We start from the raw sequence: 8,556 nt of genomic DNA, 5'->3' as shown, positions 1-8,556 counted from the left end.
CCGCTGCTCAGTGTGGCCTTACTGTGGAGGTTTTAGTGCGCACTTCTGCTGCTTCCTGTCACTGTGGGCCTCAGAGCAGAGTAGTACACTGCAGAGTCTGACAGCTGAAGCTCCTGGATCTTCAGAGGAGCTGACTTCTTATTGATTAAAGCAGAAATTCTCTGTGGATCTGAAGCTTTCTGCTTGGCCTGAAGAAGCAATTTAGGAAATTTGTTGTTTTCCTGTTTGTACCAGTACAAATTCGGGAATGTGTCGGAGGTCTGAAAAGTACAGTCCAGTGTAACAGTGTCTCCTTCAGCACAACACAACATCTTCTGGTGGCTGCATCACTTTGTCTTCTCCTTACACTCTGATGAAGAAGAACATGCAGGAATCACTCAAGATGATCCACTGAGTGGCTCAAAGAGTTTCCACATCTGACGCACACCAGTCTGGCCTCTAATGTGAGGCAGTGGCAGCGTGTGGTTGTCTGGTACCTACCAAAGCAAAGAGCAGCCAGAAGAATCCACAGCCAAGGTTCCATCTCTGCAAGAAGCTCCAAAGCAGCAGGAGAAACTGTCTGATGTTCAACATTCGGTGGTGCCTTGTTCTCTTCTGGCAGCTCTTTCTGCTCTCAGCATGGTTAGACACAGAGGAGCACACCTCCTCCTGGGTCATGTGGCCCTCTAGTTGACGAAGGCTTCCAGGAGCTGGGTGCTGTGTTTTGTAGACAGGTTGTGGGTTTCCTGTCACTCTGGGCCTCACAGCACAGTCGTACACAGCAGAATCTGGAACTGCAGCAGAGGCACCTGCAGATCCACTCGGTCTCTGGACTCGTTGGAGGAGAACTTTGGCCGTGATCTTAGAGCCTCTGACCATGTGATAAGGTTACTTCCTGAGATATACAGGAGGAACTCTGGTGCTTCTTCTGGATATTGGTGATACCAGAAGAAATGATCAGGGCCAGATGCTTGATTGGAGTATTTGTAGGACAGTCAAGATTCAAGATTCAAGATTCAAGATGTACTTTTTCATCCCGTAGGGAAATTGAATTGTAGCAGCCTAAACATGGATGAATATAACTGTAGTCTCGGTTTTGTATTTGCAAAGTATAGAAATAGAATAAATAAAATATAAATAGATACAAATATAGCATTATGAGCATATATACAGCATATATTATTAGCATATATATATATAAATATACATATTATAGGCATATATATAAGTATCGAATAAAATAGAATTAAAATGACAACATAAACCTTAAACAGTTGTTGTTATTGGCTGGGTTAGGATGAGTTATACAGTCTGATGGTGGACGGCAGGAAGGAAGGACTTCCTGTAGCGTTCTTAGAGCAGCGAGGCTGCAGGAGTCTGCTGCTGGAGCTGCTCCTCAGTTTGTCCACTGTGTTATGGAGGGGGGGGGGACTGTCCATGATTGTCCCCACTTTCAACACCATCCTGTCCCTCACCACCTCGTCCACGTTATCAAGTCTACAGCCAACAACAGACCTGCCTTTTTAATGAGTTTGTGGAGTCTGTTAGCATCCTTAGCTTAGCCTGCTCCCCAGCACACTACCGCACAGAAGATGGTGCTAGCCATGACAGGCTGGTAGAACATGTGGAGCATCCTGCTGCAGACACTGAAGGACCTGAGTCTCCTGAGGAACTAGAGGCTGCTCATGGCCTTTTGTAGACAGTGTCGGTGTTTGTGGACCTCAGAGCGGCGTCTTTGAAACTGAGCACTTCTGTCTGGACTGCAGTCAGTTGTTCTCCACTGACTCCTACAGGAAGAGTTTGATCCGTTCCCATGGTGCCAAGAGGAACGAGCAGAGCGACAGTTGCTGCTGACTAATCATCCATACCTGTTAGAACGCTGAGCAACATCAGACAGAGAGCAGCGTAGAGCAGAGGCAGCATGGTGAACTAAAGGAACCTGTCTGCTCTGTGCTGGATCCAGCTTGCTCAATGTTGCCCTTCTTTCTCCTCTCCAGCTCAGTTACAAGTGAGCTCCTCCCTCAGTCTCTCCAGCTCTCTTCATCTGCCTTTTCCCTGTTGCTGCAGGTCAGCACACTGGCAGCAGCTTCTTGTAGCAGCTGGACTCTCCAAGTTTTGGGAGTTTTTCCATCTCAACAGGAGAGATTTTAGATGTCTGATGAGATGATTCATGTCAAAGAATGGTGAAAATGTGAGGACCCAGATTTCAGCCCTGTGGTGCCCCAGAAGAACTCACAACCTGAGGAAACAACACATGAATTCTTTTCTATTGCCAGAAAAAAAGCTGAAGAAGTGAGGACAGGCTCATCTTCATCATGAAGTCTTCACGTTGGTGCTCCGTGGAAGCTAATGGAGCTACAGGAAATGACTGGTTCTCTGGTGTCTCTTTCATGCATCAATAGTTCTACCACCAAACTTGTTTTGTCTTAACATCATTGCTCTTTGTTCTCTGATTTTAGTTGTTCATCTTTGTCAATATTGGGGATTGTTTTCACTCCTCTTCTTCACCACAATTGGAGACAATATAATTCTTTTACTGCATTAACTTGGTTTTTATACTTTGCGTGAAAAAAGCCATTAAACATTTATAATGAAAGAGAATCAACATAGTTCCTCTTCCTGTCTTGGAGGCCTCTTCATCTGTGCTCCAGGTTTGATTTCTCTCATCATTTTTAAAGATGAAGAAAACTTTGTCATCACATCTCCTGACAGGAAGAGACGCTGTGTGTCGCCCTCTAACGGCCGCTGCTCAGTGTGGCCTTACTGTGGAGGTTTTAGTGCGCACTTCTGCTGCTTCCTGTCACTGTGGGCCTCAGAGCACAGTAGTACACTGCAGAGTCTGACAGCTGAAGCTCCTGGATCTTCAGAGGAACTGATTTCATGGTGGGGTTCAGTGTGGAGGAAAATCTCTCCTTAAACTCATCTTCTGTTTTCCCCTCATCACCTTTCAACCTCCTCAGGATGAACTGGGGTCTGCTGGTCCCATCCTGTTTGTACCAGAACAAATATGGGGACGAGCCGGTGGTCTGAAAAGTACAGTCCAGTGTAACAGTGTCTCCTTCAGCAGCAACAACATCTTCTGGTGGCTGCATCACTTTGTCTTCTCCTCGACACTCTGATGAAGAAGAACATGCAGGAATCACTCAAGATGATCCACTGAGTGGCTCAAAGAGTTTCCACATCTGACGCACACAGTTCTGGCCTCTAATGTGAGGCAGTGGCAGCGTGTGGTTGTCTGGTACCTACCAAAGCAAAGAGCAGCCAGAAGAATCCACAGCCAAGGTTCCATCTCTGCAAGAAGCTCCAAAGCAGCAGGAGAAACTGTCTGATGTTCAACATTCGGTGGTGGCCTTGTTCTCTTCTGGCAGCTCTTTCTGCTCTCAGCATGGTTAGACACAGAGGAGCACACCTCCTCCTGGGTCATGTGGCCCTCTAGTGTGACGAAGGCTTCCAGGAGCTGGGTGCTGTGTTGTTGTAGACAGGTTGGGTTTCTGTCACTCTGGGCCTCACAGCACAGTCGTACACAGCAGAATCTGGAACTGCAGCAGAGGACACCTGCAGATCCACTCGGTCTCTGGACTCGTTGGAGGAGAACTTTGGCCGTGATCTTAGAGTTGCTGCAGGTCAGCACACTGGCAGCAGCTTCTTGTAGCAGCTGGACTCTCCAAGTTTTGGGAGTTTTTCCATCAACAGGAGAGATTTTAGATGTCTGATGAGATGATTCATGTCAAAGAATGGTGAAAATTGAGGACCGAGATTTCAGCCCTGTGGTGCCCCAGAAGAACTCACAACCTGAGGAAACAACACATGAATTCTTTTCTTATTGCCAGAAAAAAAGCTGAAGAAGTGAGGACGACTCATCTTCATCATGAAGTCTTCACGTTGGTGCCTCGTGGAAGCTAATGGAGCTACAGGAAATGACTGGTTCTCTGGTGTCTCATTCATGCATCAATAGTTCTACCACCAGAACTATTTTTTTTAATAGTTTTTATACTTAAAATACTTATAATGAAAGAGAATCAACATAGTTCCTCTTCCTGTCTTGGAGGCCTCTTCATCTTGCTCCAGGTTTGATTTCTCTCATCATTTTTAAAGATGAGAAAACTTTGTCATCACATCTCCTGACAGGAAGAGACGCTGTGTGTCGCCCTCTAGCGGCCGCTGCTCAGTGTGGCCTTACTGTGGAGGTTTTAGTGCGCACTTCTGCTGCTTCCTGTCACTGTGGGCCTCAGAGCACAGTAGTACACTGCAGAGTTCTGACAGCTGAAGCTCCTGGATCTTCAGAGGAGCTGATTTCATGGTGGGGTTCAGTGTGGAGGAAAATCTCTCCTTAAACTCATCTTCTGTTTTCCCCTCATCACCTTTGAACCTCCTCAGGATGAACTGGGGTCTGCTGGTCCTATCCTGTTTGTACCAGAGCAAGTTCGGGGACGAGCCGGTGGTCTGAAAATACAGTCCAGTGTAACAGTGTCTCCTTCAGCAGCAACAACATCTTCTGGTGGCTGCATCACTTTGTTTCTCCTCTACACTCTGATGAAGAAGAACATGCAGGAATCACTCAAGATGATCCACTGAGTGGCTCAAAGAGTTTCCACATCTGACGCACACAGTTCTGGCCTCTAATGTGAGGCAGTGCAGCGTGTGGTTGTCTGGTACCTACCAAAGCAAAGAGCAGCCAGAAGAATCCACAGCCAAGGTTCCATCTCTGCAAGAAGCTCCAAAGCAGAGGAGAAACTGTCTGATGTTCAACATTCGGTGGTGGCCTTGTTCTCTTCTGGCAGCTCTTTCTGCTCTCAGCATGGTTAGACACAGAGGAGCACACCTCCTCCTGGGTCATGTGGCCCTCTGGTGTGACGAAGGCTTCCAGGAATGGGTGCTGTGTTGTTGTAGACAGGTTGTGGGTTTCCTGTCACTCTGGGCCTCACAGCACAGTCGTACACAGCAGAATCTGGAACTGCAGCAGAGGACACCTGCAGATCCACTCGGTCTCTGGACTCGTTGGAGGAGAACTTTGGCCGTGATCTTAGAGCCTCTGACCATGTGATAAGGTTACTTCCTGAGATACAGGAGGAACTCTGGTGCTTCTCCTGGATATTGGTGATACCAGAAGAAATGATCAGGGCCAGATGCTTGATTGGAGTATTTGTAGGACAGAGTCAAGATTCAAGATTCAAGATTCAAGATTCAAGATTCAAGATGTACTTTTTTCATCCCCGTAGGGAAATTGAATTGTAGCAGCCTAACATGGATGAATATAACTGTAGTCTCGGTTTTGTATTTACAAAGTATAGAAATAGAATAAATAAAATACAAATAAGATTAGAATGTTATAGCATTATGAGCATATATACAGCATATATTATTAGCATATATATAATATAATATATACATATTATAGGCATATATATATAAGTATCGAATAAAATAGAATTAAAATGACAACATAAACCTTAAACAGTTGTTGTTATTGGCTGGGTTAGGATGAGTTATACAGTCTGATGGTGGACGGCAGGAAGGACTTCCTGTAGCGTTCCTTAGAGCAGCGAGGGCAGGAGTCTGCTGCTGGAGCTGCTCCTCAGTTTGTCCACTGTGTTCTGGGGGGGGGGACTGTCCATGATTGTCCCCACTTTCAACACCATCCTGTCCCTCACCACCTCGTCCACGTTTGCAAGTCTACAGCCAACAACAGACCTGCCTTTTTAATGAGTTTGTGGAGTCTGTTAGCATCCTTAGCTTAGCCTGCTCCCCAGCACACTACAGCACAGAAGATGGTGCTAGCCATGACAGGCTGGTAGAACATGTGGAGCATCCTGCTGCAGACACTGAAGGACCTGAGTCTCCTGAGGAACTAGAGGCTGCTCATGGCCTTCTTGTAGACAGTGTCGGTTTTGTGGACCTCAGAGCGGCGTCTTTGAAACTGAGCACTTCTGTCTGGACTGCAGTCAGTTGTTCTCCACTGACTCCTACAGGAAGAGTTTGATCCGTTCCCATGGTGCCAAGAGGACGAGCAGAGCGACAGTTGCTGCTGACTAATCATCCATACCTGTTAGAACGCTGAGCAACATCAGACAGAGAGCAGCGTAGAGCAGAGGCAGCATGGTGAACTAAAGGAACCTGTCTGCTCTGTGCTGGATCCAGCTCTGCTCAATGTTGCCCTTCTTCTCTCCTCTCCAGCTCAGTTACAAGTGAGCTCCTCCTCAGTCTCTCCAGCTCCTCTCTCATCTGCCTTTTCCCTGTTGCTGCAGGTCAGCACACTGGCAGCAGCTTCTTGTAGCAGCTGGACTCTCCAAGTTTTGGGAGTTTTTCCATCTCAACAGGAGAGATTTTAGATGTCTGATGAGATGATTCATGTCAAAGAATGGTGAAAATGTGAGGACCCGATTTCAGCCCTGTGGTGCCCCAGAAGAACTCACAACCTGAGGAAACAACACATGAATTTTTCTTATGCCAGAAAAAAAGCTGAAGAAGTGAGGACGACTCATCTTCATCATGAAGTCTTCGTTGGTGCCTCCGTGGAAGCTAATGGAGCTACAGGAAATGACTGGTTCTCTGGTGTCTCATTCATGCATCAATAGTTCTACCACCAGAACTATTTTTTTAATAGTTTTTATACTTAAAATACTTATAATGAAAGAGAATCAACATAGTTCCTCTTCCTGTCTTGGAGGCCTCTTCATCTTTGCTCCAGGTTGATTTCTCTCATCATTTTTAAAGATGAAGAAAACTTTGTCATCACATCTCCTGACAGGAAGAGACGCTGTGTGTCGCCCTCTAGCGGCCGCTGCTCAGTGTGGCCTTACTGTGGAGGTTTTAGTGCGCACTTCTGCTGCTTCCTGTCACTGTGGGCCTCAGAGCACAGTAGTACACTGCAGAGTCTGACAGCTGAAGCTCCTGGATCTTCAGAGGAGCTGATTTCATGGTGGGGTTCAGTGTGGAGGAAAATCTCTCCTTAAAATCATCTTCTTTTTCCCCTCATCACCTTTGAACCTCCTCAGGATGAACTGGGGTCTGCTGGTCCCATCCTGTTTGTACCAGAGCAAGTTCGGGGACGAGCCGGTGGTCTGAAAAGTACAGTCCAGTGTAACAGTGTCTCCTTCAGCAGCAACAACATCTTCTGGTGGCTGCATCACTTTGTCTTCTCCTCTACACTCTGATGAAGAAGAACATGCAGGAATCACTCAAGATGATCCACTGAGTGGCTCAAAGAGTTTCCACATCTGACGCACACAGTTCTGGCCTCTAATGTGAGGCAGTGGCAGCGTGTGGTTGTCTGGTACCTACCAAAGCAAAGAGCAGCCAGAAGAATCCACAGCCAAGGTTCCATCTCTGCAAGAAGCTCCAAAGCAGAGGAGAAACTGTCTGATGTTCAACATTCGGTGGTGGCCTTGTTCTCTTCTGGCAGCTCTTTCTGCTCTCAGCATGGTTAGACACAGAGGAGCACACCTCCTCCTGGGTCATGTGGCCCTGGTGTGACGAAGCTTTTCCAGGAGCTGGGTGCTGTGTTGTTGTAGACAGGTTGTGGGTTTCCTGTCACTCTGGGCCTCACAGCACAGTCGTACACAGCAGAATCTGGAACTGCAGCAGAGGACACCTGCAGATCCACTCGGTCTCTGGACTCGTTGGAGGAGAACTTTGGCCGTGATCTTAGAGCCTCTGACCATGTGATAAGGTTACTTCCTGAGATATACAGGAGGAACTCTGGTGCTTCTCCTGGATATGGTGATACCAGAAGAAATGATCAGGGCCAGATGCTTGATTGGAGTATTTGTAGGACAGAGTCAAGATTCAAGATTCAAGATTCAAGATGTACTTTTTTCATCCCCGTAGGGAAATTGAATTGTAGCAGCCTAACATGGATGAATATAACTGTAGTCTCGGTTTTGTATTTACAAAGTATAGAAATAGAATAAATAAAATACAAATAAGATTAGAATGTTATAGCATTATGAGCATATATACAGCATATATTATTAGCATATATATTATAATATATACATATTATAGGCATATATATAAGTATCGAATAAAATAGAAAAAATGACAACATAAACCTTAAACAGTTGTTGTTATTGGCTGGGTTAGGATGAGTTATACAGTCTGATGGTGGACGGCAGGAAGGAAGGACTTCCTGTAGCGTTCCTTAGAGCAGCGAGGCTGCAGGAGTCTGCTGCTGGAGCTGCTCCTCAGTTGTCCACTGTGTTATGGAGGGGGGGGGGGACTGTCCATGATTGTCCCCACTTTCAAAACCACATCCTGTCCCTCACCACCTCGTCCATGTTTGCAAGTCTACAGCCAACAACAGACCTGCCTTTTTAATGAGTTTGTGGAGTCTGTTAGCCTCCTTAGCTTAGCCTGCTCCCCAGCACACTACAGCACAGAAGATGGTGCTAGCCATGACAGGCTGGTAGAACATGTGGAGCATCCTGCTGCAGACACTGAAGGACCTGAGTCTCCTGAGGAACTAGAGGCTGCTCATGGCCTTCTTGAAGACAGTGTCGGTGTTGTGGACCTCAGAGCGGCGTCTTGGAAACTGAGCACTTCTGTCTGGACTGCAGTCAGTTGTTCTCCACTGACACC

General features: G+C 46.6%; 1 pseudogene; it reads right to left on the bottom strand.

Moving 5' to 3' along the window:
• Positions 1-2,533: 2,533 nt before the first annotated feature.
• On the bottom strand, positions 2,534-7,337 carry LOC130520814 (uncharacterized; annotated as a pseudogene).
• Positions 7,338-8,556: the final 1,219 nt, after the last annotated feature.

Source organism: Takifugu flavidus, unplaced genomic scaffold (assembly GCF_003711565.1).
Source record: "Takifugu flavidus isolate HTHZ2018 unplaced genomic scaffold, ASM371156v2 ctg539, whole genome shotgun sequence".
In the NCBI taxonomy this organism is placed as follows: domain Eukaryota; kingdom Metazoa; phylum Chordata; class Actinopteri; order Tetraodontiformes; family Tetraodontidae; genus Takifugu; species Takifugu flavidus.
This window is presented reverse-complemented; position numbering and strand designations above follow the sequence as displayed.